Source organism: Pempheris klunzingeri, chromosome 1 (assembly GCF_042242105.1).
Source record: "Pempheris klunzingeri isolate RE-2024b chromosome 1, fPemKlu1.hap1, whole genome shotgun sequence".
Taxonomy (NCBI): domain Eukaryota; kingdom Metazoa; phylum Chordata; class Actinopteri; order Acropomatiformes; family Pempheridae; genus Pempheris; species Pempheris klunzingeri.
The window spans coordinates 28,688,458-28,707,562 of record NC_092012.1 but is presented as its reverse complement, the minus strand read 5'-3'; the positions used below and the strand labels follow the sequence as shown (position 1 = coordinate 28,707,562).

General features: G+C 42.0%; 1 protein-coding gene across 1 annotated transcript in view; it reads left to right on the top strand.

The window, feature by feature from the left end:
• Positions 1–815: 815 nt before the first annotated feature.
• ccdc102a (coiled-coil domain containing 102A) overlaps positions 816–19,105 on the top strand; it is a 63,285-nt gene continuing 44,995 nt past the window's right edge. Inside the window, exon 1 of the mRNA XM_070830109.1 lies at positions 816–944. The gene's annotated coding sequence lies outside the window, so the exon portion shown is untranslated. The remainder of the gene's footprint in view (positions 945–19,105) is intronic.

The following is a 19,105-nucleotide window of genomic DNA, read 5'->3' as shown; positions in this document are numbered from 1 at the left end:
GTTCACCTGGAAAGGTTAGAATGCATTTTAGGTAGGGATGGCACTGACCTATTTAGACCAAAGCCATACAGCTGAAGACGTGTGCACAGATGACAGAGGGAGTTGTTTTTATGGTAGACCAGGGTCGCTGAATGGCCATCAGAGGGCGCCAGTCTTATGTTTTCTCATACATTACACACTCTTCTGTCATTGTTGACAGAATCTCACGAGGCTTGTCTGGAGTGGTGTTCTTACTGCCGATCAAGCCAACTCCTCATTAGTCCACTCTAACTTTTCTTTATAACTGGGATAGGATTTCATTATGACATTCTTCAGTTTAAACGCTGTTTAGTTATTGCTGGAGACAATGGGCCACTGGGCACGGGGATATGAATGCCTATAATATTAGAGCTAGCCATAAATACTGCAGCATGCAATGCAAAACTGCACGTGAAAACATGTTATTAAAGCAGCCAAACATCCAGGCTTTTAAAAGATAAAAATGTCCGCTTTGGATGCATTGGCTGTGTTTAACTGTCTCCGATGCAAAGAGAGTTTTTGCAGCCTTATTGTGCAGCTGGAGGACGGTGATGAGCTCACATTCCACCAGCTCCTCTGCCGGCGCTGTAGTAATTTCAACTGGGAGGTCTTTGCGTAGCCAACCAATAAGCACACGGCTCTGCGTCGGGAAAGGCACCCGATTGGCTAAGAGCAGGAGACGGTTGTCACATCGATAGCCGATTGGTGGGAGGGGTTACCCAAACCTCCAAACCCGCCCATTTTCCCCTCCTCGGTGGGGGCGACGTTTTCCGTCCAGAACTGGGGAGGAAAAACGGCAGACAGAGAACAGCGGCTGGACGGAGAATTTGGCAGGAAGAAAAGGGGAAACCTGAGCTGCTCCACCGGGATAAAAACACACATTTCAGGGGGAGATAACAGCGGTGCTCACCGGCGCTTCCTCCACGGTACGTTTTGTTGTCACAGCGGCTGATAGTTTGACTGAGTCCTGCTCTCAGACACACTGGTGTCAAATGACAAGAAAAGCAGCTTGTTCTTCTCTTGGTCTTTCCATGTGCATCGATGCTCGCCCATTAATGCCCTAATAACAGACCTGTAGTTTACTGCGGGGGGGCAGTTAGCTTACTTTGCTGCTCTAACACCCCCCCAGTGTCTCCTGGTGTGGCACATACATTGTTGCTTTAGGAAAAACACTTTTGACTGTTGAAGTTCATGCAGGGGGGGCTTTCCCTTTTGCTCATTGACTTTTAGACATGTTGAATTATTTTGTGGATTTAGAACTACCTCTGATGTCAGGGAAAAGACTCCAGAGAGCAGCCTGCAGCAGGGCTTCCCAGTATGGGGAACCCCAGTGGTACCTCATAGAGAACCAATGGCTTCTCCACTGATGATGAATGCTGAGTGTGTGTGTGTGCTGTGTTTTAGGGCACACACACACACAGAAGGGGGAGAAACAGCCTGAAAACATGTTTAGTGGACGTTCAGTGTAGCCTGATCAGGCACAAGCTGTCACATCTAACAACTGTAACTGTAATGTCATGCATGAATGATGCATTTGCCCGTAGCTACCAGAGTGTGTAACATGAAAAAAGCCGGGAGGCGAAATGCCTCGACAGGTATTTGAGATGTGAGCTGAGGACTGATTCACACTTATTGAAGAGCGGCTCACAGAGCTGAGTAAACCATCTGCTGGAATGGTTGTGAATATGCTGAGATGTGGTGGTCTGGGATCAGCTTCCTGTCAGATGTGTCATGGAGGTGTGCCCCACAGAGCTGAGTGTCAAAGGTCTGTGCAAAATGTGTTCCAAAATGAAAATGTTTTATTATCAGTGATGTATCTCCATATCAACTCTAGCCTACTTATATTACTTCCTCTCGTGCACAAAAATGTGAGTTTCTTTTGCTTATGTTACACAAAACGAGTCCAGAGTTGCTCAATGGCGTCCTGGTTTTTCCAAAGTCATCAAGAATGTATCTCAGACAATCTGTGGCTCTGTGACTTGGATGCAGTCCAGTCACAAAGTGGGACAGCACCAGGTGTCAAATGTCAGTACCTTCTTGGGCTTTACTGAAATGTGTCATGAACTGACAAATACTGAAAGATGACTTTCAGATGTCTGGTTGGATTTGTAATCTTTTGTCTTTGATGAGATGCTTCCTGATTTCAGCCAGATTTTTGCAAATTGTAGATGAGTTCATGAGTACATTTGAGAACTTTCTTTGTTAAATGAGAGCATGTTGATATTCCTCTGAGGAAAGTCTTTGGCAAAATAAGTATTTTTCGTAGGGTTGGGTTTGGATAGCTGGTCCCATTTTTGGCTCAGTTTAATCAACATGCTGTAATTGGGCTAAAATAATCCTGTTTTTTCTCATCCGGCTAATTTGGTTGTTTGACAGCAGTTTGAGGATTGATTTGTTTATCCTGGATGAAGTTATCTTGAACAACAGTACGCTCTTATTTTGAAATAAAAGCAAAATGGGTAGAGTTGAAACCCTGATCAGTTTTACATTGATCATTGGAGTGCTGGTCAGCTGTAAGTAAGAAGCTTCACAGTTCAACTTGAACGTAAGTTGATTTCAAGATGTATTCATATCACATCAATACTATAAAGCTCAAGAACTCAATAGTTATGCATGGAGATCCTCACTAGAGCACTCACTGGAGCAAGTTTCTTGTGAAAAATTAAGCAGGCTACAGATGTTATTTTAGTGTGTCAGATATTTAATTTAAAAGTCTGCCGAAATAAATGAGGCTACCAGTAAAAATGGAAGTGTTTTTTTCCTTCTGAGAGAGAATAGAAATTGAATTACAGCCACATCCCAGTAACTCACCTGCTAGAATGTGCACCTGAAGGCTCAGGTTTGAATCCTGTCTGCGCTCTTTGCTGCACCCCCCCCCCCCTCTCTTTCCCACATTTCCTGCCTGCTTTTCACTGATCTATCCAATAAAGGCAAAAATGCCCTAAAAATGAGATCTTTGTGTTTTAATTATAAGTTAACTTACTGGCAGATGTTGAAAGCTAAAGGTTTGGCAGATTTGATAAGGAGTTAGAGAGGACTTAGATTTGATTAAATGCTATCTCACTCCAACCCTACATTTTCATATTGGTACTGAAAGTCAGGCGTGAAATCTGTGCTAGTATTGAAAATGACTACTACAGTAAGTCCCACAGTTCTTCCTGTCAGACTTCTAAATAAATGATTCCAGCAGCTGGAGACAATCATCTGTCAGCATTTGGTTTTCATTTATTCTGATGATTAGGCAAAAAGGTGCACAGTCCCTGGATTTATTCAAGCCTGCAGTCAACAAAATCCGGACCAGCCTGAACCCACATCAGTTTGCATTCAGAACCACCACATCCACACAGGATGTCATCCCCCTCTCTTACCACCAGACAACAGAGCAGCTTCTTCTCTCAGGCTGTAAGACTCTTTCACTCATCCTCCACACCCTCCCGTAGAGAATTGGGACTACAACTTGCACTTTGTTGTGCAACCCTGTGTTGTAGGATGACTAATAAATGAACCTTGTATCTTGAAATATTCTGGGTGGTCTGTAGCCCGGTGGGTTAGCATAAATTAAGTCTGTTGCTCTCGTTGTTGCCACCTAAACTGCAGCTAGTTTGAACTTAAATTGTGGATCTGTAGCCCCAGCGGGCTAACAATCTTTGCTGCAGAGCTTATGTACATATTTGCTGTGACTGAGAGAAAGACTGGCACTTGAGCTGGAGCTAACATGCTTCCTGGGTGATCTGAATGTTTGCATACAAACCCTGTTGCCGCCAAAGTTTTGATCATCCAAATCCCCTCAGTTTTTGAAGAGCTTAAATTAGCCTCTGACCACTTTCAAAGAGTCACCGAATCATCTCCGAACCATCTAAAGGAAAGAAAAGTAAGCACAGGATCCAGATGAGTGAAACAAGCAGACATTTAACTGGAGGCAGGTGGCTCAGGCTTCGTCGTGGCCTTCTGAGGGCTATCCTTGCACTTCTCTGCACATCGTCATGAAGAGTCCTGAGATTTCACACAGCAGACGGCGCCATCTGTTTTTCTGCCTGTAGCTGCCTGCTTGGTTGGTGTGATGACACTGCCAGTCTGCACTCCGCTCTCCTCCCTTCATTTCTGCCCTCATTGTCATCTCTGTCACACTCCTCAGTTCAATCTGAGGAGTCAGCTCAGGCTGCCTTATTGGCCCTGATTGTTGAAAACGGTATCCATTTGTCTCCCTAGTAAACAAACACACACATGCATGCTGAAAACTGAAGGGTGACTTCTGTGTGTGGTTGTCATGGAAACAACGTGTGTGTGAGTGCATGGTCCTGTGGTTTGAGAGACTACATTAGAGTAAGAATATTAGTTTCTTCTCATATTGCAGAACTACCTTTACACGGATATTCTTTTATTATTGTAAGCAAAATGTCTGAATGATATTGTATTATGAGATGAATTGTGATTTCCACATGTGCAGATATGCATGTTATCAATGCTGCAAATAATGTGTGTTTTCGTTGGACTAGTGTGTGGGCCGTTTGCAGGGATAGCAGTGTCAGTTGGCCATTCCAGCACTTTGGTCCGGTTACCTCAACTATTGACTTGGTACAGATATTCAGTCAAGTAAAAGTACCAGTAATCCCTTAGTCAGGAAACTACTAGAGAAATTACAGCAAATGTACTTAAATGATCAAAGTACCTATTCTACCAAAAAGCTCTCCTGTGACATTATGTAGAATTATATATGACATTCTAAGAGTGTTAATACTGGGGCATCAATGTGTAAGCAGCATTTTGCTGTTGTTGCCGCTTAAAGTGGGGCCAGTTTGAACCACTTTATTTACGGTTTAATCCAGTGGCTCCCAGCCCAGGTGTCGGGGCCCTTCAGAGGGTCACAAGATCAATCTGAGGGGTTGTGGGATGATTAACGGGGGAGGAAATAAGAAAAAAACAAAGCTCTGCTGTACAAATCTCTTGTCAGTTTTTTGGATCATTCTCTTCTTGTTGGAACGACTAACGACTCTTAGATGTGACAAGGAGTCACGAGCCAAAAAGTTTCAGCAGTGTTTTGGCTTTTATAAGCACCAATGTGTTTTTTATAGAAAATAGTAACTTTCCAAGTAACTAGTAAAAATCAGAGTGGAGTACAACATTTCCCTCTAAAATGTAGAGGCATTAGGTTACAAATGGAAATATTCAGAGAATTAATCATTGTCATTGTCATCATCATTGTGTTTTGCTAAAATTCTTCTTTTTTGTCATTTTCTCCTCTTCCACAATGAGGTTGACATTTCAACAATATTATTTGTTAGAAATGGCCTGTATAATAGAATCACTGTGGTTGGGCTCGGTCGTCTCAGTACTGACCAGGCTGTATTCAATTCATTCATAAGGAGCGAGTATGAAAGACTGTTAGGCACTTAAAGTTGGCACTAAGTGATTGGTCAGATGCTCTGTCATGTTTACTTATTGTTTCATCAGCTGATTTAAAAGTGTTTTACTCTGATGTGGCATATCTTTTTAAATGGAAAAAAATGAAGGATAATGTGTTTACACTCAACAAAATGTATCAAAAACGTTATCATTATGGTATCGCCTCTGAAACTGAATCATGTGAGCAGTGGTTTCACAAGTGGGACAACAATTCGTGACTACCCGAGGGACTTTTCTGGTGACTCCTTGGGGGTAAACACTGCTGTGTCCCCATGTGAAGTCTACTTTGGTCTGTGTTTTCCAGTATGCGTCCTGTGTCAGTCCAGCAGACCTTTTGTTTGTCTGTCTTCCTGTGTGGAATATCAACATCCTCTCATTTGTTGCCCCACCCACTGAAACGCAGGCCAAACCAGAGGAGCCAAAGTCTTTCTGCTACCTCTGTCTTTGTCTGCTCGGTCACGTCTCTCTGTCCCATCACTTATCTCTGTCTGCAGAAGAAGGAAGCATCCTCCCCTCATTATAAGACCACATTTGACTGTGGAGGACTGTAACACTGTGGTAAGAATGCCGTCTTATTTGTTCTGGTGCAGTTAGAAGAGGCTGGTATGTAGCTGACAGCCTGTGTGCCAGGCTGACAGTTTACCTTCAGCGCCCCCCCCAGCTGCTTAAACACATTCCAACCCCCTCACCGTTTACTTTTTGCCTCAGCGTCTCCTCTCTACCTAGCTCTCTCTCTCTTTGTTTCTTTTTACACTCTGTCAGTCGGCCTCCTCTGTCCTGTCTGTCTTTAACTTCTCGCTCTGTCTCTCTTCACTTCCTCTCCTCCCTCTCTCTGTTTTCCTCTCCAGCTCGGGGACTGTCGGCCCTCTCAAAGGTCCTAGATGTCAAGTTCTTGTCAGAATGGTGTCTGTAACTGATTTACTGTGTGACACAAACATGATTTCACGACTGTGGAAGAGTGCCTCTAGAGTGATGTCACCTTTTGATCCTGCTGCCCATCGAGCCCTCCACTCATTCACACTGACAGACACACCATGATCTCCGGCTCTGGCTGAAGGAATACATCCAGCAGTGGCACATCAGGCCCAAAGACATACAGTTTTTGAAAATGTAAAAATAAGTTTATTTTAGTTTATATGGAGTGTTTTGCACATTTAGTGGTGGTCTTCAAGAATAATGTAGATCATGACTGTTTTATGTCTCAGAGAATCTGACCACACTAATAATGATGCTTATTAAATAAAATCTTAATGTAAATATCTGATATTTGTGCTTTTATGATCACTGTCAAAATATTTTACAAGGAATCCCACTTTACCAAGCAAGATTGTTCAGTTTTTGTCAAACTAATATTTGTTTTATTTTTGGATTTAATATCATTGTTTGACTGCCTTTCTCAACTCAATCACTTAACAGGCAGCCACTTGGCCACAAGTGATGCCCTCGACATTTTTAATCTCTTTCTGAATGACGCAGACTTTTGTTTCACCTGCTACCTGAGAGCAAGAAGGTGAAATGATCAGATGCTCCGCAGTGATCTGCTCACTTAGCTGCTGTATCCGGAGTCTTCTCAGGGTCTTCACAGATCGTCCTGTGACTATCAGCATGCGACGTGTTCTAAAGTGGTTTTCAGCTTTTGTTATAGTGAATGACCCTGCAGGCTCACTGGCCTGCATGTGTTACATGTTTCCCTGCTCCGGCACACCTGATTCAAGGCAATGGGTTGTTATCAGGCTTCTGCAGAGCTGGATGATGAACTGATCATTTGAATCAGGTGTGTTGGAGCAGGGAAGCATCTAAAACATGCAGGGCAGTGGGCCTCCAAGAGCAGGACTGGGAAACACTGGTGTGTCACATATTGCAATATATTTTTACACAATATCATAAACATGCTGTATAAGTTATAGAAAACAAACAGATATGTGTTACTTTACATTTTTATTTCTATTTTTGCACAATTTAAAAATGGTTCTCTTATGAGACTTTTGCATGGGACAGTTCTACTGAATGACATTCTCACTGTTCATACAGTACAGAGCAGAATAGTTTATTTTTTAAAATATATTTTTAATGGACAGAAGATGTGACCCATTTACACCTCTGATGTTCTTCTTAATGTGACCATAAGCATCTGTGACAAACTCACAGGTCTGCATATCACGAGTTGCCAGTAGATATACGGTATCGAGCAGGAAGGGAAAAAGAGTCAGTGCACTGGAATAGCCAGGTCAGCTAATGCCCAATAATGGATGAATTTAAGCAATAATGCAGCTTTGAGTGCATGCAGTGTTGAGAACTATAGAGTGGGCTTAGTTTGGCTGATTAGTGCATTTTTATTAAACAACTCGCCCCACAAAATAATGCATGTAGGTAGCTAATGATACGCTAACTCTTGGCCTTGGAGGTAATGCTGGGTTATTACTGTAGGTTACTAGTTAGCCAGGCATGCTAACATTAGTGGGTAACATCAGTGGCTTATGTTTGAACAATAGATTGTATTCTTTACACGTATCTCTTGTGTTTTGCTGTGGCCAAGGGGGTGGGCAAATGGTAGCCTGTCTTTGTTGTGTGTCCCATGAGCCAGTAATTTTTTCCCATGTGATTTCGGTAATAACAGTAATTCAGGAGAGAATGGTGCATTTTTAAAACTTCCAACAGCTCTCTGCACCTGGATCCGGATCCACAGAAAAGGGTGCTCACATGTTCCCATACAAATTGAGTTAAATCAGTTCTAAATAAGATTTGGTGGGAGGTTTTGGGATGTCCCCCAGGAGCTAAACAGACGGATTAGACTGAAAACAAACTCCTTTGTGGGTGTAACAACAATGAACACTGACAGGTTAGGATAAGCATGGTTCCCCAGAGAAAGACGCAGCACACTCTCCCAGGAGGACTCGGTGGTGGCAGACAGAACACCTTTGAGAAGGGCACACCTCTCCTCTGCATGATGGCATTTAGCCTCATTGTTGTGCCTGTGCACATGTCCCACACAGACAGGTGCAGGGCTTCAGAATTAAACCCCTTTTAGCCGTGAGGCAACAGTGCAAACTATCGATTCACCCTAACAGAAATACAGCCATGTGTAACTGCCGTTAATTACCTTGTGTAAAGGGTTATCGAACTCCAAACAGAAGCAGTAAAGAAAGCTGCTCTTTGAGTGTAGACTGTTTTATTCTTGGAGGGAGTGTGCTTCCATCTGAGTGGAAGAGTGTGTGTGTGTTTGTCTATGTTTAGCTGTGTTTGTATTGGACTTGGTAATTATGGCTGGCAGCAGAGTTTGAGTTACAGCAAGCAGTGGAATGCCTTTGGTGTGCTCCTCTCACTGAAACTTAACTATGGGGTTTCAAAAGCTTTAACCTGTGTGTGTGTGTGTGTGTGTGTGTGTGTGTGTGTGTAAGAGACAGTTACAGAGAGAGAGAGAAACTTTTTGAATGGGCTGACATCACCAAAGCAGGCATTCACCTTTGAATTCCTCAACATACATGTTCACATACATTCTGTGTCCAGGCTCCCTGAACCAGGAGAGAGCTGTAACTTAGCCTGTAACACACTCACACACAGCCGTCCTGTTTCAGTGGAACCACCGGATGACGGCATTTGCTGCTTCTGGTGGCCTCTAGGTGATCTGTCTTCCAGATGTACAAAATAGGAGCAGCAGATGGCCGTGCTGGGTGGAGTCACTGACAACTGGGGGTCATAGCCAGCCTGTTTTTTAGGCGTAGTTTTGGCTGAACCCTGTAAAAACACAAAGGGATGGATCTTTTTACCATAATATGCTGATATTTGGAGGTGGTATACAATGTTATGCCAAAAACACTGCCAAGTATTACAAGCATTTAGAGTACCAACACACTATTTAGTTATGACTAAATATAAGTGGATTAAAAGCCATTTGCTGAGAAAAGAACTCGCCCAGTCGATTGGCTTAGTATCACAGGCTTTCTCTAGCTAAGCTAACATATGGGAAGAAATTGCAGTACAGAACTACCAAGATATGTTTGAGTTAATTAGGTCAAACATAGTTTATTTATTTGTCAAAATGTCCCACTGACTATTGCATAGTCACATTTCTGAAAAATAACCAGTTCAATGGATGCTTATTATTTCTGTTGTGTATGTTATATGCTCCTGTAAAGAAATAAATTGGCATCAGATACATCAGTAACTCTCAAATTACAATATTGGTATCGGCTACAGAAATGGAGTACTATTCTGTATTTTAGATGAGTGTATTTCTGGACCATTTATTGGACTCTATTCCGTCTCATTAGCCAGGCTTTACTGTCTGCCTCAACCAGATAATAATATTTGGCGCCAGCGGGACCAATCCTGCTGTTAGAACTGAGCCTGTAAAACTGGTCTGCTTCCTTTTTACAGTCTCTATACATCTTTAATGTGTCTATATGTATGTTGGTGTGCAGTAGGGACGCATGTCCTGAGACAGGCGTGAAGAGCTTTGTTCAAAGCCTGTCTCATACTCACTTCATATTTTAGATTTTTATATCCCACACTAATCCGGAGTATACGTAGTGAGGCAGATCCAGGTATATTTAATGCTTTCTTGTTAAAATGATGGCGCTAATTAATTTTCGTCCTGAGAGTAGCCTCTACAGATCCCCCAGCGTCCACCTGCCCCCGACCACTGACCTTGTTGTTATCATGTCATGCTCTCGTGGGTAGTTGTCAGACCTTCGGCCTTATCACGGGGCTCTGCTTGTTGTTTCTGCAGAAACGAGAAAGTGGACTGCTGCAGCAAACGGGATAATAGAGACTGCACATAGTCTGACAGTCAGTTTCAAGCCTCTGCCGCACATCAGCTGACATCAGCTGACAACCGTAAAGTAGCCTTTCAGTTGGCCTTGTATCTTAACTGGTACAAGCTACTTTCTCAAGGTGGTGTTGACCAGCTGGTTTTGGATGGAGCCATAAGTGTAGGTTGGATCCAAATAACACTGGTCTCCCTTGTGTTCTTTGTGATGTGGGTTAGTGTGCTGCTGTGCTGAAGGCAACCTGACACTCTTCCCTTCCACATTCAGGAGTGAAATGGTTCAAAACCATGAGAGGTTCTTGGACTCCTTTTATCTGTTTTCCATCTGCCTGGCATCCTGCCCTTCCTCCAAATCACTCTCATCAGCCTCTAGTGTCTTCTCGGGCAGCTCTTGCACATCCAGCATGGGGTGCCTTCTGGTCCTGGAGCAGATCCTGCTCTGGCTTTCTTCATGACACCTCTGACCTCGGCAAGCCTTGGTTCTGTCATGTGGCACTGCACCTGAGGCTTTTGGGAGCCTGTCATACTTGTGTAGCGTCTGCTCCTACCGTGATTTGTCCTGAGGCGTTCTTCCACTTCCCGTTTTGGATATTGCACATTTGCACCCCATTTGTGTGGCTTGAAAGGATGTCACAGATTCTGCAAAGAAACAGTCTGTCCCTTTCACACATGCACTGCAAACCTTCACTTATCCAGACATTACCCGGAGGAGCTATATGTGAGAACGCAAGTACCCAAAGCATTTATACAGAACATTAAATAGACTTTACCCTGCCAGCTTCCTAGTACATAATCCGTGTAATGTCCAATTGAGACTTCAATCTGGAACTGATTCTCTGGACATTTTCTGGAGTTCATGTGAGAAAACAGGATTATTCTGCTATCTGCTGTCTCCACTCACCGCATGTCCCCCCATGTGATCTTCCTCGCCTTCATTCCCTCCCACTGTGTCCATTTCCCTTCCTCCCTCATTCCAACTGAATCATATTTAGATGACGGCCTGGATGTGGTGTGAATGTTAACAGCAGGAGGGAAAGAGAGGCTGTGTTTGGTGTGATGTATGTCCCAGGTCTGACCTTTCTGCTGCACCTGCCTGAACACTTAATTAACCTTACAGCCGTGTCTAATTAATGGGCCTTTAGAGAGCCCCTACACACTCATCTGCACACTCACCATGGCAGCAGCCTTTATGTTTACACCCTTTAAAGATATTCAGCTTAATTCACTGTGTACTCCTCTGTTTGCAACTCAATAAGATTTGGTGAAGAAAATATGCCAAATCTAAAAAATAAAGTGTAAAGTATAAAGTGGACACAGAAATAGTTTTAGTTTAAATGTGTACATGACAGGGCCACATTTTGAGTTACTTGCATTAGGTACTGGTTGTGGTTGTTGGATGTAAGGACCTTACTTGAACCTGCAATAACATATTCTTTGGAACTTAAAGGAACCGGCTGTAAACCCAGCACTCACATTTCATTGCCTTTTAAGTTGACACAAACTTATTAGCTGACAGTTCCCGTTTGAGACATTCTGTAGATACAGAGCAACAGGCATTCCTCTGGCCACCTGGTTAAAATTAGTACCGTACAGTGGAAACGGCTTATAGTGATCACTTACAGTGATTAATCACTTATATAGATTAAAAATTGTGGGAGAGTCATCACTGTACAAATGCTCTTTAAATTATTTGCTAATCAGGTAGTAGGTATTTTTATAGTAAATAATCAACTGACAGTGTTATAGTATTGTATAGTAAATACTGTACAGGGATTAACAGCTAAATCTGCTTTGTTTAGCTGTGTGGCCACAACTTTTAGAGAAAAAAGCTCCACAAAGCCACTGCACAGTACCTGCTCAGCAACCAGCAGCAGACACACCGAGTTAGAGACTAGCTGGTCTGGTGGAGGATTTAGCAGCTAAAGAGGCAGATGTCTGTATTAGAGTTTTTATTGACTGGGTAGAAACAAAAAAAACGGAGCTAAAAGAGTGAATATTGACTTGGATTCACCAGGTGGACACAAACAAGACTCCAGATGAATGGTCGTGCTGCTCTGTAAGTGCTGGATGTGTAAATAAGCTGAAGTAGTTTGCTACCAGTGGATTTAATGTCCCACAGGCTGGACTCAACAGACTGCAGAACTCTTTTGTTCCTCAGTCTGTCAAGCTGTTAACTCACAGTTTGGGTTCCAAGCCACTGCTGCCTCTCACATGTAACATTTCGTCTGATGTGAGGCATCTTTGTAGTATTTATTTAGGTGTTTTTTCTTCTTTATCTGCTCCAGGATACATACTGTATCTGCTCTGTAAAGCACAAAATCAGAACCCAAAAGTGAGAAATATGTCATTTATATTTCATGATTGTGATTTTACTGTACAGCTTTTGAAAAAATGATTTATTTTTAACCCAATTAAAAGAACTGTATATTGACTATTAGTGAGTGCCAGCGCTTCATCATCTTTCAAATCAAACATCTTGAGATGAAAGTTGTTGCAAATACATTGAGTCAAATGTAACATAACCATGTCCTCTGATCTGCTGCTTCTTTACACTTTAAGAGCAAGTATTACTGGGACCACTACAGAAAATTGCTGATTACCATTTATTATCCAGGAATTTGCATTAGAGAGACTGCCATGTTCAGTCCAGTGATTGATTGCTTCAGTAAATGTCACAGATTTGTATCAAGACAATGTTGTGATAATTTCTGTGGCGTCCTTTTGCTCTGTATTGTCCATTATTTCTGCTTTTGGACTGAGGTGATGAGTTTTGTTCCTCCACCACCTGGTTGTAGTAGTAGAAGGTCAAAGCAGTGCACAGCAAGTGTGTGTGTGTGTATGTAGGGATTAGCGCCTTCACACACCCATATTCCCTCTTTTTGAAGTTCTTTAAGTCACTACATAAGCTCCCATGTGTCTGTCTGTTGCAGTGTAAGCTTGTTTGGCAGACTTGCCAGCATTTAAAAAGTGGTTTGATCGCCATTAGGGCCAGTTAACCCCCTCTATCCCTCTGTGTCCGGCTGTCCGCTGAGCTTTGTGTCACACAAGCTGTGAACTCTGCTTTCTTGTGGGAAAAGATTAGAGCCAGACAAATTCCTGGTCATCTAAGGCTAGTCAGACAGTATTAGACCAGAGCCCCAACGCTCCTCAACTCTGCCTCACAGTTGCAACTCCAGCCAAGGTCAAGTTTGGCTGTTTGCCTCATCCACAGACAGACACCCGCACTGGTAAATGTCTATGCATCAGCCACATGCTTGTAGTGCTAGTCTGCAAGAGCATCTTTCAGTTTTGGTCTATCCATTATCTATACCATTTATAGCCAAGCCCTCCATTTTTGGTGCTGCTTAGAAAACTTGATAGTTAGCTTAATAGAGTTAGACACAGGTATGGTAAAAGTCCTAGTCAGCTGTAATTCATTTTATTCATAGCACATGCTAAGAGGGCATGAAGTTAATATCTTAAATGGAGGTATTTAAGATTTGTAGCATGTTGTGACCCAAAGTGAGCATTGATGTTTAATTAATCTTTAAAAACATAACATGTTACTGTTGGATCTTAACAGCTGAACAGGTTTGTAACATTACAGTGCACAGTACACAGTCATCAGTAAAAAAAAATAGATGATAAAGTCAAATGCAAAAGAACAAAAGCACAGCAGAAGCCTCAAGCTAATGATGTACTTTAAAGGACGGCACCCATTTAGCCCATTTAAAGTTAGCAATACTTCACTTGACTGATGCAAAATGCGTTGTTCTTGGTGCTCTAGGAAGCCCATTTTTCATTTTTGTGCTAACTGAAGGCCCACCAGCAAACTCCTAATTCAAAACAATGATAAGAGATGCTAGAACACAGTGGAAACCTGAGGAGAACTGCAGAGATGGGTAATAATTCTCTGTGTCTTCATCACTATGAGCACTACTATGAGTTGAAATTACAGAATTGCCATTGAGCTTGGGCCATGTTGACAGTGAATGTAGAAGGTGTGAAGTTCTACTGTGTAGGTGTAACCTCATCCTCGGTCTTCTTCTGTTTTTACGCACTGCTTTGCCTTCCTTTCCATCTCTGTCCTTGAATTTCATCATCTCCTTCACCTCAGCAGCCCCTGTAATGAAAAAGAAAAAGAGCTGCGTCCGTGTACCTAATTGTACACATTATGCAAACCTCCCTCAGCTTTTTCGAGTGGGAGAAGCTTTGAAGCCGTTGTACCCTGCAGAAATGCACCTTTTTTTAGCTCTGCTTTCTCAACAGCTGAGGCATGTTTAAAATGCATCAATAACCCTTACATAATGACGATGATGACGATGATGATGATGATGATGATGATGATGATGATGATGATGATGAATGTGACTGAGGCGATAGTGAAGATAAAAGGATTGTGTATGACTGGCTTTTGACTCATCCAGCAGGCCAGACTGTTGTATGATCTCCTATTTGGTAAATAACATAATAAATCAGTTCCAATTGATTCAGGACTCTGCTGCCTAAATGCTGACCAGAACCAGAGTTGGAGAACACATTACACTCATTTTAAAGTCCCCTCATTGGCTGCCAGTTTTCATATTAATGTTAAATTTAATTTACTTGTTTTTGAATCACCACATTGTCTTGTACCAGCCTGCTTTTATGACATGCTCACAATGCAGAATGAGGGCAGCCTCTCAGGAGTCTTGATCCAAAGAACAGGGCAAAAACTTTTGGTAAGGCTGCTTTTGGTTTTTATTCATGTGTGTTTGTCAGTCTCTTTGTTTTCAGTTTACATTCACTAGCAGTTTGTCAGTCATCTGTAAAGCATTTTGGATTGAACTACCCTTTACAGATGTTGCAATACATATAAAGTTTGACAAGTTTAAAATATTAAAGCACTAGTATTAGACCTAGTTGATCAACAGAAAATTAATCAGCAAGAATTTTGATAATTGACAATGTAAAAAATGTTAACTGTAAAATATCTGTCCAACAATATCTGTGTTTGCATGGTTAGTTTTGCAGCAGACTATTATCAAACAATCATGATTTGGTCCTTCGCACTAATGTTCAGGATCTCTCCACTAGATTTCCCCTCTGGTTTGGGACATTTCAAATATTTGCCTGGAAACATGCGTAGCACAAGATCCAAGGGGCTCATACACATACCAAACTGTGAAGCAAGTGTGGTGAAAGTGTCTTTGCCTTCAGGCTCCCATCTATCATCCTCCTCCTCCTCCTCCAGCACCTGACATCACCCCCTCTTTGTCTTTCTGGGTGCTGTTGAATGAATAATTGCTATGTGATACTGCAGCACTAGCCTGAGCTGGACACTGACAGTGATACTGCCCAAGCACATAGACCACACACACACACACACACACACACATACTGACACTCTCAGTCACACACTCTCTGTCTCGCTCTCTGTCTCTTGCTCCTCTGTATAAATACAAAAAGTTGTATTCACGCAGCTTTTCAGTTTTGACTCTCATTCTTTGCCTTTAACTCAGATTGTAGATTAGCTTTGCAGCATTTGTAGTATAGTACAGTGCAAGTTTGAGTTGTGTGTATTTCTATTGGCATGTAGGGCGTAGGCTGTGTGGAACCACATTATGTGAGTGTGTGTGTGTGTCTGTGTGTGTGTGTGTGCATGAGAGAGAGGGAGAGTCATGGTTGAGGAATGCTCTGAAAAATTTGCTACAGTGGAGCCTCTCGTTGCAACAACACCTGGGGCCCCATGGGAGATGAAGTTCTCTCGTTTGATATTTTTGCACAGACGTGTGACTGATGGAGTAACTATTTTATCCAGCCAAATATACAGAGACTCCAGGTACCAAAGTTAGACAAGAGCAGTGCTTGTAGTCATGAAATCCTCCAAACTCAAGCCTGTGAAATCAGGTTAAGTGTTGTAGTCTTAAATATAATTAAGAAGGTCGTAAAAAGTAACTTTTCTTGTGAGAAATCTTTACCTGCTAGCAAGTAGACCTTTAGACTGTTTGCTGGTAGTGGGTATGGCTTGGGTAAATAACAGCTCATGTGATTGATGGCTGTAATAATATTTGGAAGTGCGGGCTGAATAAACCAGCTGTGTCACTCTTTCTGTCAGGGACTCCACATACTCACCATTATATCGTTGCTTGGTATAGCTACCATTCCTTGGTTGCCATGCTGGCAGGGCAGAAGGAGAGCAGCGATCGAAACCACAGCTAGACATGATTACTGCCATTCTTGGTGCATTTGAGAAGTTTGGCTCATTATGTGAATACAGTTTACTTTTCCCCCAGAAAAGAACACATTTACTCAACTAGAACCTTTTTTTTTTTTTTTTTGATAAAGGGACTTTTTACAGTGTGGAAAATAAACTTGTTAGTGCTTTCTTGTCAACACTGTCCCTAAAATACCCCCAAATTTGGCATTTCTGTAGTGTGATTTCTTGTGTGTTTATCCACTGACATATACACTGATATGATACGCTAACATGAGCCCTTAGTTAAGCTCAATTATCGAGTTAACCTCCTTTAAATAACTATTAAAATTATGGCATTTGGTGATTTATCTTCTCATGGCACTCTAAACCAGAGTGACTGATAATAAACATACATTTGTACAGTTGTAAACATTACGTCTTAGTACCATTTAGGAATGTGAGTCACAAATAAATGGGCATATTACATAGTAAACAGGTCATTGTATAAAACTTCTGAAATAAGTTCAGTGAAGTCCCGTGTAGCCCTCTGCGTCACTGCACAGATGACCTTTCTAGACAAAGGGAAAACGGTGTTGGTAAGCTAGCATGGATTCATGTGCCCTCACTAGAAAGGTCAAACGTTACTGCTGCTGCCAAGTAAATACAGTGCACAGTGTCACAGCTGTTGCCTGCATCCAGAGCACTCTAATAGCCTAATGTACAAACAAACCATTCTGCATTAAAATGTGGTTCTTGGAATAGAAACAGACAAATCAGTGTCTGTGTATTTGCTTTGAGAATATAACTGTATACTCTATTCAGAGGGAAGTAGCAGTTGATTCATTACTTCATCATATAGAACGGGCAGATACTTCAAAACCACTTGAGTAAGCCAAGAAGCTGAGCCAAATGACAGTTTCTTCAGCAGTGACATTTGAGGTGAACACCCCGACTATTGTGCTACAATACAACCCATGCTACACTAGGAATACTTTCCAGACTCGCCTGACTGACCCAACATACACCTACCTGTCATTTCTCACACATGACAGTTTTCCAGTTTACTGGTTTTACCAGAATTAAAAGTTAATGTAGGAGAAGCAACTGCAGTTCAACTCTCAACGCTGGAATCATTCATTTTGCTGTACACTAACAGCTACTGAGGGTTTGGCGCCTCACCAATGGATAATTTGATATGACACATAGTGAATGTGTAACAGGAACTGATCTTGGGACATTTTCATTCACAGAGCACAAGCTGGCATCCATATTGAAAAAAGTAGCACTTTGTGCTATTTGGTGGGGGCGTGTTGCTTTGGTTACCTGTGAAATAAAGAAATATGATCTGGTAAATCTGGTTTCAATATTAAATGCATGTGTTTTAAGACAGATCTACCAGTAAAGTGTTTACATGTATTTAATTGGCCAATACAGTATTGTCAGGTGATGTTGCATTAGGTTTAGGTTACTGCAGAAGTTGACGCAGGGCCAAACTTTTTGCCAGATCCCTTTGGGTTAGTATCCCCACAGCGGCAATGTAATGGTCTCTTTGAAAACTCAATACCCAATTGCCCATTCGATCTTTGCTGGAATAGTCTCACTTTTAGAGCTCATGGACCAACAAAGTGTCATCTTTGTTGTGTCCAAATGACCTTTGAACATTACTATTAGTGGCAAGAAAACCTTCATCAATGGACACTCACTGCTCAATGATTTTCTAGAGTCAAAACAATGGAAAAATGTTTTAAAAAAACATGGATACATGGTGAGGCTGTTATGAATTATTAGTGTCAGTAGTGAGTTGGCATCAGCTGATCACAACTGGGAAACGTCTGCAGGTGTTTGCCTATAAGTCCGGTGGTTGAGAGTTGTGACTGAAAACCTGCCAGTTATCTTTCACCCCATTATTGCAGCTAAAATATCTCTGATCTTTTCCTTTTATTGCGTAATTAAGATAATTCTGCTTGACGAGGCATCTCACGTAGCAGACTGTTTACAAGCCTACATATATAGATTTCTTCCTGGGAAAAGCTCTGTTATTTCAGTTGGGGGAATGAAGTATAATTCTCCAGCTCTGCTTTGATGTTTAGAAATCTCCCCCTGGCTCTCTTTCAAGAACTCTCAGGCTTGGAAAGAGAGGAGGTTTGATCTAGAAGTTTGGAGCCAAAGCTGAAATGATTAGGCTTGCATAAGAGCCAGAGAATTGTACTGTCAGCCATTTTTAATATAATTGGGTGACTTCTAGAGGCTTTGTTCTGTATATCAAAAGAAATATCACTCCAGTATTATTCTTTGTAGGGGTGTTTCAGTTTGACACAGAAAATGGCAGATTCATCTTTGTTCTTGTAATCTACTTTGATGTATTTGTGAACGGATTCAGGGACGAATGTGACAGTGAAGTGAAGAAAAGGGTTTTCGATGAGTGAAAAGCTCTGATGCGTTGACTTAATGTCCTGACCACTTCTTTGCGAGTCACTTGTTTCAACCGTTTTGTGGTCTGCCTCAAACCCATGTCATTCAGATAACTGTATGTTATCATGTGTATACCGAGTTCAGTTCAGGCTTAGCTGTTGGTCATCTCTCATATGCTATGCATTTTTCTCCGGTGTATTGTGTTAGTGCTGACAGCTTTACTTTAAGCCAAGAACTAAATCGATGTTGATCCAAAATCAGTGGGAAAGGGGATCTAGCTGTGACAGACTGGGCCTCTGTTGAAAGGCCGACTTGTGACTACAGCATGCTGGAACAATGTAGCTGTC